General features: G+C 40.6%; 1 long non-coding RNA gene across 1 annotated transcript in view; it reads left to right on the forward strand.

Moving 5' to 3' along the window:
- LOC141986574 (uncharacterized) overlaps positions 1-12,480 on the forward strand; it is a 32,724-nt gene extending 20,244 nt beyond the window's left edge. The window contains exon 3 of the long non-coding RNA XR_012639328.1: positions 12,465-12,480. This is a non-coding gene — a long non-coding RNA (uncharacterized LOC141986574). The remainder of the gene's footprint in view (positions 1-12,464) is intronic.
- The last annotated feature ends 8,500 nt before the right edge of the window (positions 12,481-20,980 follow it).

Raw genomic sequence — 20,980 nt, forward strand, 5'->3', positions numbered from 1 at the left:
ACACAATGCTGGTAGAGTTGGAGAGCCCAATTAGCCCATTCTGGGCACCTGGAGGGAATACGGTAATTAAGGATTAGATTCAGTGGGGAACACAAGACTGTATGATAAAGAGGTGTGGGAAGGAGAGGAAGTTTGAAGTTTTCTCTCTAGGAAAGGAACCACAGGGGGGCCTGCAGGAAGGAGCTTGGGCCGAGAACCTCAAAGGAGCCTAAATACCTTTGAGGATATGGTTAATAGAAATGTTCCTGAAAGGAGAGGGCAGCTGGGGAGAAGACGACTCCTAAAGCAGGCTTGGGTGGATAAGGAACTAGTTAAAGAGGCGACTACAACGGGTCATATGGAAAGGCGAACTGTCAGGTTGGAGGGAGGTTACTAGTGGAGTTCCTCAGAGATCGATCTTGGGACCAATCTTATTTAACATTTTTATTACTGACCTTGGCACAAAAAGTGAGCGTGTGCAAATAAAATTTGCAGATGACACAAAGATCAGAACTATTGCCTATACAGAGGAGGACCGGAATATCATACAAGAAGACCTGGGTGACCTTGAAAACTGGAGATGAGATGAAATTTAATAGTGCAAAGTGCCTTTAGGCAAGAACTAACAGCAAGAATTTTTGGTATAAGATGGGGGCTTATTAGTTGGAAGCGACAGAGGAGGAGAAAGACCTGGGTGTATTGGTTCATCACAGGATGACTATGAGCTGTCAATGCGGCCATGAAAAAGGCTAATGAGGTTCGAGGATGCATCAGGCGAGGTATTTCCAGTAGACACAGGAAAGTGTTAGTACCATTATACAAGGCACTGGTGAGACCTCTGGAATACTGTGGGCAATTCTGGTCTCCAATGTTTAAGAAAGATGAATTCAAACTGGACAAGTACAGAGAAGGGCGATAAGGATAAGGAAACCTACCTTATGAGAGGAGACTCAAAGAGCTAAATATATTTAGCCTAACCAAAAGAAGGCTGAGGGGAGATATGATTTCTGTCTATAAATATATCAGAGGGATAAATACTAGGGAGGGAGAGGAGTTATTTAAGTTAAGCACCAGCATGGGCACAAGAACAAATGTTATAAACAGACCATCAACAAGTTTAGGCTCAAAATTAGATGAAAGTTTCTAACCATCAGAGGAGTGAAGTTCTGGAGAAGCCTTCCAAGGGGAGCAGTGGGGGGGAAACTCTAACTGGCTTCAAGACTGAGCTTGATACGTTTATGGAGGGGATGGTATGAAGGGACTGCCTACAATGGCATTTGGCCCATCGGCAACTGCCAGTAACAAAAATCCCCAACTGCAGGAGACAGGACACAAAATGGGGAGGATTCTAGGTTCATATAGAGAATGCTTTCCCAGGTATCTGCCTGGTGGGCCTTGCCTACATATTCAGAGTCTAACTGATCACTGTATTTGGTATCAGGAAGAAATTTTCCCCCAGGTCAGATTGGCTAAGACCCTGGGGGTTTTTTGCCTTCCTCTGCAGCACAGGGCATGGGTCATTTGCAGGTTTAAACTAGTGTAAATGGTGAATTCTTTGTAACTTGAAGTCTTTAAACCATGATTTGAGGACTTCAGTAACTCAGCCAGAGGTTAGGGGTCTATTACAGGAGTGGGTGGGTAAGGTGCGGTGGCCTGCAATGTGCAGGAGGTCAGACTAGATGACCATGATGGTCCCTTCTGATCTTAAAGTCTATAAGTCTATACAAGAGATTCTAGGGAAGAAACTGTGAGGGTCAACAGCTTGGGTGGAAGTAAGCTGTCAGGGAGAAAGCCCCGGGAGACAGCATTTTGTCACAGAGTGAGGAAGAACTTTACAGAGCCAAGGAAAAGGGTCTACGTAGGATTGAGCCTAATGTGTTTGGATGTTGTTACCCCAGAAGGGGTGGGACTCTTAGTGTGACCTGGCTGGAGGGCAAATCACTGCACAGAACACCAAAATCTGGAGGGTGAGGCAGAGGGACTGCAGTGTTGGGTCTCTGCATGAAGAGGTGCTGTGGAGTCCATAACATGGAGGTATAAATTTTTTTTGGAAATGTAGCTGAAAACCAGGGAGGGCCATACGAATGGGATGTTGCTGTGGACCTGATCAAGGGCTGAAAGACTGCAGAGGGAGAAGTGGGAATGAGGGCCTCCCTGTGAGCTAATCCAAAACTATAAATGTTTAGGTACAAGGAATGGACCAACATTTAGGGAGCTTCTTGTCTTTTCTCAAACAAAAGATGTCCATGTCTAGTGATAATCGGACATGTTTGACAGCAAGTATTGTCTTTTTATTGAAACAGGTCAGAATAAAACCAAGTTGACAAGATTAAAAAAAAGCTATCCATAATACCAGCAGTAGTGTCTTGCAGACTTGCACTAAACAAATGGGGTGGTACTATATCGTTGACTCTTTAACAAAAACAGATGCCACTAAACACAGAGATCATTTCCTTATCTCTAACTACAGAGATTGTAGTGTACCACCCTCCTGAATAAAAATCACTATTCTTTTACCATTTTAAACTTAACTTGAAATCAAGTATCTGAACATTGACTAGTGACTTGCACTACCCTCCTCAGACAAGTGAGAAAAATAAAATCAGTTTAAATTAAATTAAATGTTATCCCAATTCTATATGCTGTTAAAAACTGCTAATTGAACAGATTGTTCTTCAACAAGAAAGATTCAAGGGCAATGGCTACAATAATACCCTATGCTGTCTAGTGCACATTGCAGTAGGGAGTTCCTAAGCAGCATAATGACTTGCTGAATAACCCGGTAACCACAGCAGAGCTCCGAGGGACATGTTCAAAAGCCTCAGTAAGTAGTGAGTATATGTACCCATTCGTGTACACAAGCAGAGGTTGAACAGTTTCACTTAAGGAGCCCATCAGCTGCAGTGCCGCACTACAGGGAGCTTTTGAATTCACCCCTAAGTAAGCAGTACATGATAACATTCCCTTAGGGTGGGTTGGGTTCCAAAGCAGCCACACCTGCTTCATTTGTCAGGGCCTTTAAAAATGCCCTTTGTTAGCAAATGCCGCTAAAACATTGACTAAGTGCCCCACCTAAAACATTGACTTAGGGCTATTACTTAGCAGACTGATTATATGAAGAGGAGAGGGAGAAAAGAGTAATACTACTGCTACAATTTTAATTAATATACATAAGGTAAATGAAGAAATATAGGCCTCAACTAGACTTTTTGTACAGGGGTTGTGGGGGATTGGTCACATAACTTGTGATAGCAGTGTCTGCTGCTCCCTAAACAACTGCTGTTTTTATACTGCTGTAGCTTTCTCTGTTTTAATATTTTTTTAGCTTTAATGCTGTGGATACCTGGCCTCCTTCAGTGCTATCCAGAAGTAACCCTGCCACACTGCTGCTAATCAACATAATATAACTACAATGTGCTGCCCAGATCCTGCCCAGATCCTTGTTCAGGTGTTTGCAACCCCCCTCCACTCCCCCCACCCCACCAGCCCTCCTCCCCAAGGTGTCCCTAGAGAATCATTCCTAGGTTTTTCACTGTATATAATGCATGCTGAGATGACACTTCAGGTATTCACAGTTGAGGTGAATACCTAAATATGGTAGACAATTTCATAAAGCTTATAATTATAGACCTTGCTACCAAGTCTCAGTCCTTGTCTTCATTAGGAAAAAGTGTGGTTATGTGTTAGCTAAAACATGTTAACAAACATCTATTAAAATTCTAATATAGACAAGGCAGCTGTAGTTTTAACATGTTGAGAACTTAAGAATGGCCATGCTTTAGCAGACCAGTGGTCCATCGAGCCTAGTATGCTGTCTTCTGACAGTAGCCAATGCCAGGTCCTTCAGAGGGAATCAACAGAACAGGGCAATTATTGCATGATCCATCTTGCGTCCAATCCCAGAATCTAATAGTCAGAGGCTTAGGGACACCCAGAGTATGGGGTTGCGTCCCTGACCACCTTTGGCAATAGCCATTGATGGACATATCTTCCTTGAATTTATCTAATTCTTTTTGAACCCAGTTATACTTTTGACCTTCACAGCATCACCCGGCAACAAGTTTCGCAGACAGCTTGACTGTGCATTGTGTGAAGAAATACTTCCTTTTGTTTGTTTTAAACCTACTACCTATTAATTTAATTGCGTGACCCCTGGTTCTTGTGTTATGTGAAGGGGTAAATAACACTTCCTTGTTCACTTTCTCCACACCATTCATGATTTAATAGACCTCCATCATATCCCCTCTCAGTCATCTCTTTTCCGAACTGAACTTTCCCAGTCTTTTTAACTTCTCCTCATATGGAAACTGTTCCATATCCCTAATCACTGTTTTTGACCTTTTCCAATTCTAATATATCTCTTTGAGGTGGGTGACCAGAACCACACACAGTATTCAAGCATACAATGGATTTATATAGTGGCATTATGATATTTACATCTCTTATTATCTATCACTTTCCTAATGGTTCCTAACATTGTTAGGTTTTTTGATCGCTGCTCAGATAATTTAGACCCTCATCATTTTGTATGTATAGATGGGATTATGTGTTCCAATGTGCATTCCTTTGCATTTACAAAATTGAATTTCATCTGACATTTTGTTGCCCAGTCACTCAGCTCTGTGAGATCCCTTTGTAACTCTTCAAAGTCTGCTTTGGACTTAACCATCTTGAGTAAGTTTGTATCATCTGCGAACTTTGACACCTCACTGTTTACCCCATTTTTCAGATAATTTATGAATATGTTGAACAGCACTGTCCTGGCACAGATCCCTGGGTGACCCTGCTATTTACCACTCTTCATTCAGAAAACTGGCCATTTATTCCTACCCTTTGTTCCCTGTCTCTTATCCAGTTACTGATCCATGAAAGGATCTTCTCCCTTATCCCATGATTGCTTACTTTGCTTAAGAGCCTTTGGTGAGGGATCTTGTCAAAGGCTTTTTGAAAGTCCATGTACACTATATCCCCTGGATCACACTCGTTCACATGCGTATTGACCCCCCTCAGAGAATTCTAATACATTGGTGAGGCATGATTTCCCTTTAAAAAGCAATATTGGCTCTTTCCCAGCACATTATGTTCATATATGTGTCTGATAAATCTTTTCTTCACTGTAATTTCAACCAATGTACCGGGTACTGAAATTAGATGTATTGGCCTGTAACTGCCAGGATTGCCCCTGAACCTTTTAAAAAAAATTGTAGAATAGTTAATGTGATTCCAGTCATGTGGTACAGAAGCTGATTAAGGTAATAGGTAACATACCACAGCTGGTAATTCTGCAATTTCATATTTGAGTTCTTTCAGAACTTTTGGGTGAATACCATCTGGTCCTGGTGACTTATTAATATTTAATTTATCAGTTTGTTCTAAAACCATCTCTATTAACACCTCAGTCCAGGATGGTTCCTAAGATTTGTCACCTAAAAAGAAAGGGTTAGGTGTGGGAATCTTCCTCATATTATCTGCAATGAAGACCAATGCAAAGAATTCATTTAAATCTTCCACAATGGCCTTGTCTTCCTTGTGTGCTCCTTTAGCACCTTGATCATACATTCGCCCCACTGATTGTTTGGCAGGCTTCCTAGTTCTGATGTACTTAAATTTTTTTTTCTGTTTAGTTTTTGTGTCTTTTGCTAGTTGCTCTCGAAAATCTTTTGGGCCTGTCTAATTATGCTTTTACACTTTACTTGCCAGCGTTTATGTGTCGTTCTATTTTCCTTGGTAGGATTTCACTTCCAATTTTTAAAGGATGCTTTTTTGACCTTTAACTGCCTCTTTTACTCTGCTGTTTAGCTATGGTGGCATTTTTTTGTTCTTCTTAATGTTTTTTTTTTTTTTTTAAATTTGGGGTATAGATTTTAATTTGAGCTTCTATTATGGTATTTTTTAAAAAGTTTCCATGCAACTTGCAGGCATTTCACTCTTGTGACTGTTTCTTTTAATTTCCATTCAGCTAGCACCCCCATTTTTGTGTAGTTTCCCTGCTTGAAATAAAATGCTACTGTGGTGTGCTGCTTTTTGGTATTTCCTCCTCCTCATACAAGGATGTTAAAATTAATTACAGTCTGGTAACTATTATAGAGTGGTTCAACTATATTCACCTCTTGCATCAGATCCTGTGCTCCACTTAGAACGAATTCAAGAATTGCCTCTCCCCTTGTGGCTTCTAGGACTGTTAGCTGGGCAGGGTATCCCCTAGGATCTTGATAGTTTATTTTGACTAGCTAATGTGTTAAAACCAGAGCTGGGTGAGACTTTCTGGTCAAAACTTTGTTTGGAGAAAAATGCAGATTTGGATATATCAAAATATTTCACTAATTTGTGTCACTTTTGCCTAATTGTGTGTGTGTGGGGGGGCGCATGATTTTTAAAATTGGAAAAAGTTAATTTGTTTTGAGGAGTTTGAAATGAAACATTCCACTCCTTTCCTTTCCTGGAATTGTTATACAGCTTCAGAAATGTATGAAAAACTTGAAAAAGAAGTCTTTTGTTTTCTCCTCCAGTTCCTGTCCAATCTGAAACCTGGTAGTGCAGATGTGCTGGGGTTCTTTGATTCCTTCATAAGTGGAGATGGAGAAGGTGAAGGCTTAGCAAAAGAGTTTCTTAGTGAGGTATTGATTTTTTTTTCTACATCTTATTGAAGCTCAGTGGTTCTACAGTTTCACAAACAGTTACTTTTGTGTGGAGGGGGAAAGGGGATCATTTGTTAGGATAGAACACAAAAAATATGGAATGATGCTATCACACGGGCAGTAGAAACCAGAGGAATGATGGGGACTGTAATACTGTTTGCAGTAGCTTTCTGTATAAGTTTAGTATTTTCATTTTAATTCTCCTACTAACATGGTTTTTACTTACATACTCGTGCAATTTATTGGCAGGTCATTGATGCAAAACTTGATTTCAGTCGAGTTTTGCTTGATGAAGAACCACAGAATTTAGCCCAGAGCTATTAAAATCTCATGCTTCAGTATAGAGGCTAATCACTGCAGAGGTAATGGAAGGAGTTGTTTTCCATCCATGAACAGTATTTCACAATTAGCTAGGTGTAGCGTGGAGTCATTTCTTTAAAACATCAAGTACTGGCCGCAGATGCAGGCATGGTGCCAGCCTAGATGGATGAATGGTCTGATCACTATGGTTATGTCCCTAAATGGACTAAAACAAGATCAACCACAGTACTATTTCATTTAGTTGCTACTCAGTCCCATGACAACAACCTATGGAGATTACCATTGACTCAAGGAAGTAGTTCTAATGCAAAGTGTAGCGGACACAGGGAAATAGGAAAAGAACAAGCCCATTATATCTTCTTGCAGCTGCTGAGATGGGAAGTGTCAGCACGCTTTGTTGTTCTCATTCTGCCTTGCACCATAAGCTGGATTTTTGGCAAACTATCGAGCTACATGCTGACTACCTCTGTATTCTCCCTCTTTTTATGTAGGTGATGCTTTTTCCCTGTGTGATCAGAAAAAGAAAATATCACTTCCAAATCAAAATATATTAGAAAAAAGTCAATTATAATTGACTACTCTTTACTGAGAGAAGTGAGCAAACAAGATGATCCAAGCACCTGCAAAGCAATATCCTGTCGCAAATGATGAGAGAAGACAATATTATAGTTTTTATCTGGGTTGTGCATGGAGACATGGGCACCCAAAAATAAGAACAGACAAGTACAAGCGTATGCTCTTCTGTAACAGTTGTGATAGCAAGTGTGAGCTAGCTACTTTCAGTATCTACTATATGTATTAAATTTTTGTTTTGTCTGTTTTGAACAAGCTCCTTTGTCACACAGGCAAACTTCTAATTCCCTCAATTGGATCTGCACCATAAGAACATAAGAATGGCCATACGGGTCAGACCAAAGGTCCATCTAGCCCAGTATCCAGTGTTCTGACAGTGGCCAATGCCAGGTGCCCCAGAGGGAATGAACAGATCAGGTAATCATCAAGTGATCCATCCCCTGTCACCCATTCCCAGCTTCTGGGAAACAGAGGCTAGGGACACCATTCCTGTCCATCTTGGATAATAGCCATTGATGGACCTGTCCTCCTAGTTCTTTTTTGGAATCCTGTTATAGCCTAGGCCTTCACAACATCCTCTGGCAAAGAGTTCCACACGTTGACTGTGCGTTCTGTAAAGGAATACTTCCTTTTATTTGTTTTAAACCTGCTGCCTATTAATTTCATTTGGTGACCCCTAGTTCTTGTTTTATGAGAAGGAGTAAATAAGACTTCCTTATTTACTTTTTCCACACCAGTCAGTATTTTATAGACAACTATCATTTCCCCTCTTAGTCGTGTCTCTTTTCCAATTTGAAAAGTCCCAGTCTTATTAATCTCTCCTCATATGGAAGCTGTTCCATACCTCTAATAATTTTTGTTGCCCTTTTCTGAACCTTTTCTAATTCCAACATATCTTTTTTGAGATGGGGCAACCACACCTGCATGCAGTATTCAAGATGTAAGCATACCATTGATTTATATAGAGGCAAGATGATATTTTCTGTCTTATTATCTATCCCTTTCTTAATGATTGCCAACATTCTGTTAGCTTTTTTGACTGCCGCTACACGTTGAGTAGATATTTTCAGAGAACTATCCACAAGGATGTCAAGATCTCTCTCTTGAGTGGTAACAGCTAATTTAGACCCCATCATTTTATATGTATAGTTGGGTTTATGTTTTGCAACGTGCATTACTTTGCATTTATCAACAGTGAATTTCATCTGCCATTTTTATGAGATCCCTTTATAGCTCTTCACAGTCTGCTTTGGACTTATCTTGAATAGTTTTATATCATCTACAAATATTGCTACCTCATGGTTTATCGTTTTTCCCAGATCATTTATGAATATGTTGAATAGGACTGGTCCCAGTACAGACTCCTGGGGAACACCACTATTTACCTCTCTTCATTCTGAAAACTGACCATTTATTCCTACCCTTTGTTCCCTATCTTTTAACCAGTTACCAGTTCATGAGAGGATCTTCCCTCTTATCCCATGACCACTTACTTTGCTTAAGAGCCTTTGGTGAGGGCCTTGTCAAAGGCTTTCTGAAAATCTAAGTACACTATATTCACTGGATCCCCCTTGTTCACATGTTTGTTGACCCCCTCAAAGAATTCTAGTAGATTGGTGAGGCATGATTTCCCTTCACAAAAACTATGTTGACTCTTCCCCAATAAATTATGTTAATCTATGTGTCTGACAATCCTGTTCTTTATTATAGTTTAAACCAATTTGCCTGGTACTGAAGTCAGACTTACTGACCTGTAGTTGCCGGGATCACATCTGGAGCCCTTTTTAAAAATTGGTGTCACATTAGCTATCCTTCAGTCATTTGGAACAGAAGCTGATTTAAATGATAGGTTACAAACCCACAATTAGTTCCGCAATTTAACATTTATGTGCCTTCAGAACTCTTGGGTGAATACCATCTAGTCTTGGTGACTTATTGCTGTTTAATTTATCAATTTGTTCCAAAGCCTCCTCTAATGATACTTCAATCTTGGACAGTTCCTTAGATTTGTAACCTAGAAAGAATTGCTCCGGTTTGGGAATCTCCCTCACATTCTCAACCATGAAGACTGAAGTAAAGAATTCATTTAGTTTCTCCATAATGGCCTTATTGTCTTTGAGGGCTTCTTTAGCATCTCGATCGTCCAGTGGCCACACTGGTTGTTTAGCACGCTTCCTGCTTCTGATGTACTTAAAATGTTTTTGCTTTTAGTTTTTGAGTCTTTGGATAGCTGTTTTTCAAATTCTTTTTTGGCCTTCCTAATTTTTTGTACTTCACTTGCCAGAGTTTATGCACCTTTCTCTTTTCCTCACTAGGATTTACCTTCCACTTTTTGAAGGATGCCTTTTTGCCTCTCACTGCTTCTTTTACTTTGTTGTTTAGCCATGGTGGCACTTTTTTGGTTCTCTTACTATGTTTTTTAATTTGGGCTATACATTTAAGTTGAGCCTCTATTATGATGTCATTAAAATGTTTCCATGCAGCTTGCGGGATTTCACTTTGGCACTGTACCTTTTTAATTTCTTTTTAACTAACTTCCTCATTTTTGTGTAGTTCCCTTTTTTGAAATTAAATGCTACCATGTTAGGCTGCTGTGGTGTTTTCCCTGCCACAGGGATGTTAAATTTAATTATATTATGGTCACTATTACCAAGTGGTCCAACTATATTCACCTCTTGGACCAAATCCTGTGCTCCACTTAGGACTAAATCAAGAATTGCCTCTTCTCTTGTGGGTTCCAGGACTAGCTGCTCCAAGACGCAGTCATTTAAGGTGTCAAGAAACTTTATCTCTGCATCCTGTCCTGAGGTGACATGTACCCAGTTGATATGGGGATAGTTGAAATCCCCCATTATTATTGAGTTTTTTATTTTATAGCCTCTATAAAGTCCCTGAGCATTTCACAGTCACTATCACCATCCTGGTCAGGTGGTCAGTAGTATATCCCTACTGCTATATTCTTATTATTAGAGCATGGAATTACTATCCATAGAAATTCTGTGGTACAGTTTGGTTTATTTAAGATTTTTACTTCATTTGATTCTACGCTTTCTTTCATATATAGTGCCACTCCCCCACCAGCATGACTTGCCGATATCTTTTATACCCTAGTATTACTGTGTCCCCTTGATTATCGTCATTCCACCAAGTTTCTGCGATGCTGCTTGTATCAATATCTTAATTTAATATGAGGCACTCTAGTTCACCCATCTTATTATTTAGATTTCTAACATTTGCATATAAGCACTTTAAGAACTTGTCGCTTGTTAGCTGTTTACCATTACATGATGTAATTGAATGGGACTCTTTTTCATTGACTGTTTCTCATCAGATCCTACCCATATTTTATCATCTTCCATCCTCTTCTCTGTACTAGGACATAGAAAATCTCCATTAATAGATGCTCCCCTAAGGGATGTCTCTGTCTAAACCATGTGCTCTTCAGCACATGTCGGCTTTCCCTCAGCCCTTAGTTTAAAAACTGCTCTATGACCTTTTTAATTTTAAGTGCCAGCGATCTGGTTCCATTTTGGTTCCATCTCCTCTCCTCCCAATGTCACTTGTTTAAGAGACCCCTTAAAAAGTAAAGTTTTTTTTTAAAGTCCCCATGCTTCTGAATCCTTACTCATACACAGCGTTCATTATTTTTAAGAGGGAGAAAAATATTTTTTTCTCAATTCTATTCTCCAGTTTATAGAATCATAGAATATCAGGGTTGGAAGGGATCTCAGGAGGTCATCTAGTCCAACCCCCTGCTCAGAGTAGGACTTAATCCCCAGCTAAATCATCCCAGCCAGGGCTTTGTCAAGCCTGACCTTAAAAACCTCTAAGGAAGGAGATTCCACCACCTCCCTAGGTAACGCATTCCAGTGCTTCACCACCCTCCTAGTGAAGAAGTTTCCTAATATCCAACCTAAACCTCTCCCACTGCAACTTGAGACCATTACTCCTGGTTCTAACATCTGGTACCACTGAGAACAGTCTAGATCCATCCTCTTGGGAACCCCCTTTCAGGTAGTTGAAAGCAGCTATCAAATTCCCCCTCATTCTTCTCTTCTGCAGATAAATAATCCCAGTTCTCTCAGCTACTCCTCATAAATCATGTGCTCCATCCCCCTAATCATTCTGTTGCCCTTCGCTGGACTTTTCCAATTTTTCCACATCCTTCTTGTAGTGTGGGGCCCAAAACTGGACACAGTACTTCAGATGAGGCCTCACCAATGCCGAATAGAGGGGAATGATCACAGCCCTCGATCTGCTGGCAATGTTCCTACGTATATGGCCCAAAATGCCATCAGCCTTCTTGGCAACAAGGGCACACTGCTGACTCACATCCCGCTTCTTGTTCACTGTAACCCCTAGATCCTTTTTTGCAGAACTGCTGCCTAGCCACTCAGTCCCTAGTATGTAGCAGTGCATGTGATTCTTCCTTCCTAAGTGCAGGACTCTGCACTTGTCCTTGTTGTCACCTTAATTTATTGCATTTCCCAAGCAAAGTTTCAGATAGTTGAGGGAATTTTCAGTTTAATAATAAAGGTTTAGAGAGTCTTGAAATGGGATCAAGGAATTTACCCTGGAGAGTGAGAGCAGAGGATGTGGGGCCCGGAGTTGCAATAGGAAGGAGGAGAAACATAATTCAAATTCCAATTATGGGAATTAATGTTAGAAGCATTGAGGAACAACAGGGTCTGGTGACATAGAGGATCTTAGATTGAAAACTGCAGCCCTCAAGTGGTTTGTGAAAACTTTCTAGGGAGCCACCAAATGCTGAGATTTTTCATGTGAGCATGGGATGCATTTGACAAAGGAATGCATGGATTTTTCAAAAAACAGGAGAGGTCCTTTGCTTTAGAATTCTTAAAATTAACTGGCATAAGCCTTTATAGGTAGCTTTTTAATAACTAACTTAACATTGAATGAACAAAATTGTTGTTGTTTTTGTTTTAAATACAGAGGAGAGCTAAGAAGGGTCACAAATTAGTGGGAAGACACATCCCCAGTTTCATCCTTAAAACAACTACTGACATTGTACAGAACATTTGCTGGTAGTCCCATTGTCGGTTTAGCAAAGGTAAGATACTGCATACTGACAATCAAGCTAAAAACGGTATATGAAGTCTTAAGTACATCATCTGATTCTGCCACCAACCAGCTGGAAGAGCAGTTCCTTGCTCCATAGATAGTCCCATTGAAACCAATTATGAGGAAAATTTTATTGTATAATCGAGAGCAAATGCATGCTTTTGAAGTTAATGGGAGTTCTTTCGGAGTAAGGACTAGAGGTTTTTGGCCAGATATTGTAGATTTTCAGTGGCTATCTGCAGGAAATCAACTGAGATAACTGAAGAGAATTGGGGAAAAGCAAGTGACAGTTAACTGTCTGTCCCTCTGCAAGTAAGCAAACAGCTTCCAGAACCTGCTGTTAGAATTACTACACAAACCCACAGGTTATAAAATGAAGGTACAGCCATTCTGCATTACTTTGTCATGTCCTTTGTGAGGCTGGAGTGCCACTGAGCTAGACTGATGACTCCACTGAGACTCTTTTCAAAGCATATTGCCCTGCTGCATGTATATTGCCAATATTTTGACAGATGTATGGGAAATTGCAGCACAGTAGTGGCAGCAAATTTATGGGTGAGTTCAAGGGAATCTGAGCATCTCTGAGGGTTTGGGTTTTTTTTTTTAAAGGAATAGCTTGGTTTCATGGTAACCCTGCAGTAGGGACTTATATTAGTTAGTTGTATTCCCCTGCAGAGTGGAGTGGTCTCTGTACTGTGCTGAAGAGCATTAGAGAAGTAAATGAAAATACCTAATGCTTTGACTTCACTGCTGGCTGACGAAGATTTTGAACACTTTGAAACAAGCTGAGAATACATTATGGGGTTTTGTTTTGATTTTTCTGTCTGCAGTATATCACCAAGGCCTAAAGAGAAATGACAAGAAGAAAAGAGGAGGATTTTGTGTAAAGCCATATGAAATATGCTTCCCTGGTTTTAGATCTATATAATTGCCTGCAATATACCTCTATCTTTTTAGGCACAGAGTATCATCTTCAGGGGCCTTACTGACTCTGGGGCCAGATTGCGTCAGTTTGCTACTTTCCTGATGCAAAGCAAAGTTGCATCACCTCATGGGGAATTTGAGGTGAGACTGTGCATAGCCGAGGTACAATCGCTCCTGGAGTTCAGGGGGAGCTGAGCGAGTTGTATCTTTCTTTATAACGACGCAGCCTGTTTTCTTTCTTTACAAGCCCTCTTTGTGTATTGTGATGCATTGAGCAAGCAGTCCCTGCACTTCCGAAGCACAAGGACTGCAACTGAGAGAAGCCCTACCACAGTGAACGCAAAAGAGAAAGGACCTTGAATACACGCCTTGCTTTGCATACTACTGCAAAGGCTTTATCATATCATGACTGACTGTTCAGCAGGCACTGTAAAACCGTGATGCAGATGTTCACAGGTAATATGGCTCATGGCCTCAACTTGGTCTCTATTTGTATACACAACATTGAGCAAGTTATTACTAGTGTGCACAAATGATAATATTTATATGCATAAAATATATACACCATTCATGTATCTCTGATTTCTACCTCTTTGTGTATATAAACACAAAGGATTGCATGTGTACAGAGAGGCAGGTTTTGAAAAATTAGCCTTTCAAAAAGCAATTTCAGAACAACCTTATGGTGTATGTGGCGGGTGGTGGTTTTTGGGGTTTTTTTGTGGTCTTCTAATAGTGGATGGCAGTGATCCTAACTGATTCATCAGGTGCTATTGGCAGAGCAGCAAGAGGTGCTTTAGACCTGGCATTCCTTCTCTGTATCACTAAGCAAATATATGTACCTCTTTTAAACGATGAGTACAACTCAATATCTTTTACATGCAACAATAATCTTTATTTCAATTTTTAAATTGTCACCTGTGCAGTGGCCTATAAAATGTTAAAGTTAATGCGATAGCAAACTCAAATAATGATATAGGAAATACATAAATGGACCTGGAGTCTACTGGAGCCACACATCTTGCTTTTTAAGAGGCAGCAGTTGCATGCAATGTTCCCTCTAATTTTTGACAGGCCGTGTGTGCAAAAAATTTCTTCTGTGCAAATTTTTGTGCGTGCGGTGTTTCGCCATGTGCGCGGGGTTTAGGATCTGTGTGTGCGCGCAAACGCACTCAGCTTAGAGGGAACAGTGGTTGCATGTATGAAAAAGTGAGGGTGTACTGGCCCTGATATGCCTGATCTTTCTTAATTATTTAAAAAAAAAAACCTAGACTGGCCTTGGTCAGGTTACATTACTGAATGGTCTTATTAATGCTCAAATAACATACAATTACTATCAAATGCTATAGCCTATCTATCTAAAGACATATAAAAGACTTTTATATGTTTATCATTTCAACCTCATTAATACTTGTATAGTACCAACTGTGTGCTAAACGCTTAAAGTTGCAATAAAGTTCATTTCATTTTCACAGCATATACCATAGGTGTGCATTGGCAGATAGCAGATGTATCTCGAGATGATATTATGAAAGTTAACCATCTAGATGAGAACATGATGGAAAAGATTTTGGTCCCAATTCTTAGCTGCATTAGGGTTCCTTTGCACCACTTGACTAATGCAAAATGACCCTAAAGCAATTTTGCAGTGGCCTAAAACACCCAGTGGTTGGGGAAAATGAGGCACTATGGGTGCTTCCCTGTACACTAGTGGTCCCTGACTGCCATAGAAATTCCTTGGGGCTATTGACAGCTAGTGTAATTTAGAGCAGCACTGGAGTTGCTTTGTTATATAGGAGACAAGATTTGCAAAGCAGCAAGTCTAGGACTGGTGGAGAACATAGATGGTTTAAATCCATTTCTGAGTCCCCCTTCTAGCACATTGTGCTGTTTCCTCCTCCACAACAGAAGAGGCTCAAGCCACTGAGTCCAATAAAACATTGCACATAACTGAATTTAAGTTTGGGATCTGTACCATGGGTTTCGTCTTCCCTAAGCTAGGGAAACCAATCTAGAAGCCATAGAAGCCACATCTGGGGGGGGGGGGGGGGATGGTTTTACATGTCCCTGAAGATAAATTGATTTGGTGTTTTCTTTACACCCTGAGAACCAAAATGTGCCAGGCTTTTACATTGTTTTGACACTAATAAATGATGAAGTTCTTTTTTAATTAAGGTACCATCATTTTGTTTAGGAAGAGTGGAATTGAGTGGACCTGGTAGATGCTAATTGAGGGTCCCATCAAACTGACAAACAGCATGTTATTAAATTAAAGACAGTCAAAATGATCAGCCATCTCTGAGATTATAATAGGCAGTAACTGACTCTGGTGACATAATGCATTTCATTAACTAGCAGCACAGCAAGCAAAGGCTCATTATTCTGTCCCTGAAAATCCCCTCAGTAATGGGATTAGAGTTATGATGGCAGTCAAACCAGCTGATACATCAAATCCATTCTGTAATCCTGTCTCAAACTATGTTGCATTTTACGGCATGAGCATGCAGACTAATTTAAAAAACCTTCTAGGCACAATGTTGTATTAGAAGTTAGCTTATGAATCTGATTTCGTGTCTGCTGAAGAAAGTGTGAAGTTCAATATTCTGCCCTTTCAAAAACACAATATTGTGTTCAACTTTGTAGTAGTGATTACCTGAACCAATGCTCTAGAACCAAACATTCTACCCTATAGTGTAGTTCAAATAAAGGTTTAAACTTTACAGCGGGCTTATATCTCACTAATAGGCCAACCCAAAACCCTATATGCCTCAACTCTGAGAAAGTTTGGATACATATCACTTGATCTCATATCCCTAACATTTAACTTTTCACTAAAATTCCAGGATGCTGCTTGTTTCTCATATTGAAATACGCAAAACCACTTTCTTGCTCTCAAAATGTAAAGCACGTGTTTCTTTTAATTATATATACAATTCCCCAAAAAATTAAGTTAGACTTCTGCAGAGCAGGATGTTCCTAAAGTCCTGTCCAATGTGCACCACATTGTCCCTCTTGCCCAAAGTGAGGATCCAAAGCTGGTCAATCACTAATTTATTGCTTCATCTCCCTTAGATTTTGCAACAGACTATGCAATATGTGCGTATGGAGTTGTACATACACGTTGTGGCATTCAGTGGGGTGTTCCTACTCAAAACACTTTCTTCCTGAATTTCCAGACAATTTGAAAGTGGAAGGCAGCTTGGGTGAAAGTGATCATGAAATGGTAGAGTTCATGATTCTAAGGAATGGTAGGAGGGAAAACAGCGCAATAAACATAATGGATTTCAAGAAGGCAGACTTTAGCAAACTCAGGAAGCTGGTACGTAAGATCTCATGGGAGACAAGTCTAAGGGGAAAAACAGTTCAGGAGAGCTGACAGTTTTTCAAAGAGACATTATTAAGGGACGCTATTTCCACTGCATAGAAAAGATAGGAAGTATGGCAAGAGACCACCCTGGCTTAACCAGGAGATCTTCAATGATCTGAGAAAGAGTCCTACAAAAAATGGAAACTAGGACAAATTACAAAAGAGGAGTATAAACAAATAACAGAAGTATGTAGGTACAAAATTAGAAAGGCCAAGGCACAAAATGAGATTAAACTAGCTAGAGACATAAAGGGTAAAAAGGAAACATTCTGCAAATATATTAGAAGCAAGAGGAAGACTGAGGACGGGTAGGCCCATTACTTAACATGGGGCAGTGGGAGGGGAGGAGACAATAACAGAAAATGTGGAAATGGCAGAAGTGTTAAATAACCTTTTTGCTTCAGTTTTCACCAAAAAGTTTGGACATCTAACTTAATGAACACCAGTGAAAGTGAGGTAGGATCAGAGATTAAAACAGGAAAAGAACAAGTTAAAAATTACTTTGACAAGTTAGATGTCTTCAAGTCACCTGGGCTTGGTGAAATGCTCATGGAACTGACAAAGAGCAATTATCTTTGAAAAGTCATGGAAGATGGGAGAGATTCTAGAAGACTGGAAAAGGGCAAATATAGTGTCCATCTATAAAAAGGGGAATAAGGACAAACCAGGGAATTACAGACCAGTCAACTAAACTTCAGTACCCAGAAAGATAATGGAGCAAATAATTAAGCAATCAATTTGCAAACACCTAGAAGATAATAAGGTAATAAGTAACAGTCAGCATGGATTTGTCAAGAACAAATCATGTCAAACCAACCTGATAGCTTTCTTTGACAGGGTAACAAGCATTGTGGATGGGGGGGGAAGCGGTAGATGTGGTATATCTTGACTTTAGTAAAGCTTTTGATACTGTCTTGCATGACCTTCTCATAAACAAACTAGGGAAATACAACCTAGATGGAGCTACTATAAGGTGGGTGCATAACTGGTTGGAAAATCATTTCCAGAGAGTAGTTATCAGTGGTTCACAGTCAGGCTGGAAGGGCATACTAATTGGGGCCTGCAGGGATCAGACCTGGGTCTGGTTCTGTTCAATATCTTCATCAATGATTTAGATAATGGCATAGAGATAGATTTATAATGTTTGCGGATGATACCTAACTGGGAGCGGTTGCAAGTGCTTTGGAGGGTAGAATTAAAATTCAAAATGATGTGGACAAACTGGAGAAATGCTCTGAAGTAAATAGGATGAAATTCAATGAGGACAAATGCAAAGTACTCCACTTAGGAGGGACCAATCAGTTGCACACATATGAAATGGGGAATAACTGCTTTGGAAGGAATACTGCAGAAAGGAATCGGGGGTCATAGCAGATCACAAGCTAAATATGAGTCAACAGTATAACACTGTTGCAAAAAAAGCAAACATCATTTTGGGATGTATTAGCAGGAGTGTTAGCAAGACATGAGAAGTAATTCTTCTGCTCTACTCTGCACTGATTAGGCCTCCACTGGGGAATTGTGTCCAGTTCTGGGCGCCACATTTCAGGAAAGATATGAACTAATTGGAGGAAAGTCCAGAGAAAAGCAACAAAAATGATTAAATGTCTAGAAAACGTGACCTATGACGGAAGATTGAAAAAATTTGGTTTGCTTAGTTTGGAGAGGAGAAGACTGAGAGGGGACATCTTTGAAAACTCATGGCGATCGGGGAAGGTCCCGGATGACTGGAAAACGGCTAATGTAGTGCCCATCTTTAAAAAAGGGAAGGAGGAGGATCCGGGGAACTACAGGCCAGTCAACCTCACCTCAGTCCCTGGAAAAATCATGGAGCAGGTCCTCAAAGAATCAATTCTGAAGCACTTAGAGGAGAGGAAAGTGATCAGGAACAGTCAGCATGGATTCACCAAGCGCAAGTCATGCCTGACTAATCTAATTGCCTTCTATGACAAGATAACTGGCTCTGTGGATGAGGGGAAAGCAGTGGACATGATATTCCTTGACTTTAGTAAAGCTTTTGACATGGTCTCCCACAGTATTCTTGCCATCAAGTTAAAGAAATATGGGCTGGATGAATGGACTATAGGGTGGATAGAAAGCTGGCTAGATCGTCAGGCTCAACAGGTAGTGATCAACAGCTCGATGTCTAGTTGGCAGTTGGTATCAAGCGGAGTGCCCCAAGGGTCGGTCCTGGGGCTGGTTTTGTTCAATATCATCATTAATGATCTGGAGGATGGCGTGGACTACACCCGCAACAAGTTTGCAGATGACACTAAACTGGGAGGAATGGTAGATATGCTGGAGAGTAGGGATAGGATAGAGAGGGACCTAGACAAATTAGAGGATTGGGCCAAAAGAAATCTGATGAGGTTCAACAAAGACAGGTGCAGAGTCCTGCACTTAGGATGGAAGAATCCCATGCACTGCTACAGACTAGGGACCGAATGGCTAGGCAGCAGTTCTACAGAAAAAGATCTACGGGGTTACAGTGGACGAGAATCTGGATATGAGTCAACAATGTGCCTTTGTTGCCAAAAAGACTAATGGCATTTTGGGCTGTATAAGTAGGGACATTGCCAGCAGATCAAGGGACATGATCACTACCCTCTATTTGACATTGGTGAGGCCTCATCTGGAGTACTGTGTCCAGTTTTGGGCCCCACACTACAAGAAGGATGTGGAAAAACTGGAAAAGTCCAGCGAAGGGCAACAAAAATGAATAGGAGACTGGAACACATGACTAATGAGGTGAGGCTGAGGGAACTGGGATTGTTTAGTCTGCGGAAGAGAAGAATGAGGGGGGATTTGATAGCTGCTTTCAACTACCTGAAAGGAGATTCCAAAGAGGATGGATCTAGACTGTTCTCAGTGGTAGCAGATGACAGAACGAGGAGTAATGGTCTCAAGTTGCAGTGGGGGAGGTTTAGGTTGGATATTAGGAAAAACTTTTTCACTAGGAGGGTGGTGAAGCACTCGAATGCGTTACCTAGGGAGGTGGTGGAATCTCCTTCCTTTGAGGTTTTCAAGGTCAGGCTTGACAAAGCCCTGGCTGGGATGATTTAGTTGGGAATTGGTCCTGCTTTGAGCAGGTTGGACTAGATGACCTCCTGAGGTCCCTTCCAACCCTGATATTCTATGATTCTATGACATAACAGTTTTCAAGTACGTAAAAGGTTGTTACAAGTAGGAGGGAGGTAAATTGTTCTCATTAACTTCCGAAGATAGGACAAGAAGCAGTTGGCTTAAATTGCAGCAAAGGTGGTTTAGGTTGGACATTAGGAAAAACTTCCTAATTTTCAGGGTAGTTATGCACTGGAATAAATTGCTTAGGGAGGTTGTGGAGATTTTTAAGAGCAGGTTAGCAGTTAGATGGTCTAGATAATATTTAGTCTTGACATGAATGCAGGAAACTAGACTAGGAGATCTCTCAAGGTGCCTTCCAGACCTACACTTCTATGATTCTGTGAATATCAGAATTAGACCTCTATCCTTGCCTGCAAGCAGTATCAAGCTCTTAATTTAAGAAATACTGATTCTGACCTGGGTACTGCTCACAGTCAGTGGACTGAAGGTGACCGTACATCCTGTCTGATGTCACAGTGGCTTTAGGCTTCCATAACTCAGTGTCAGCTCTCTGGCAAGGAATCTGCACCCACCCACCATGTCAAGTCCTGCACAAGCAGAGCTGAGCCAGTGTCAAGGATACGGGCCTTAGTATAGGATTTTTCTGTGGCTGGTACAGTCAGTAGTTAAAGTATGTTGGAACAGGAGCGAGAACTTTTGCCACAGCAGCCAAAGAGGAAGGGGAGCCATGGTGGAGCTCTGATGCCCCAAACTAGTTAGATGAGTGGAAACTCGGTCTGGCTTTTCAGTGAGGGAGAAGGGGTGGATGGGCTATTGTTCCCCTCACTCATCCTTACATACCCATTGCATAGTATTTTCTCACGTAGTATATCTTCATTAAAATCTATTTGGGATGAATGCTAAATGGAGGGGAGGTATTAAAAAATGGTGTCTCCGTAGTTGGTTTTTGTTGAAACTTGCACTTATCATTTGGGCACTTTCTCCTACTTTAGTAGGGCCACAAGCAACTGGT

This window comes from Natator depressus, chromosome 1, assembly GCF_965152275.1.
Source record: "Natator depressus isolate rNatDep1 chromosome 1, rNatDep2.hap1, whole genome shotgun sequence".
Classification (NCBI taxonomy): Eukaryota; Metazoa; Chordata; order Testudines; family Cheloniidae; genus Natator; species Natator depressus.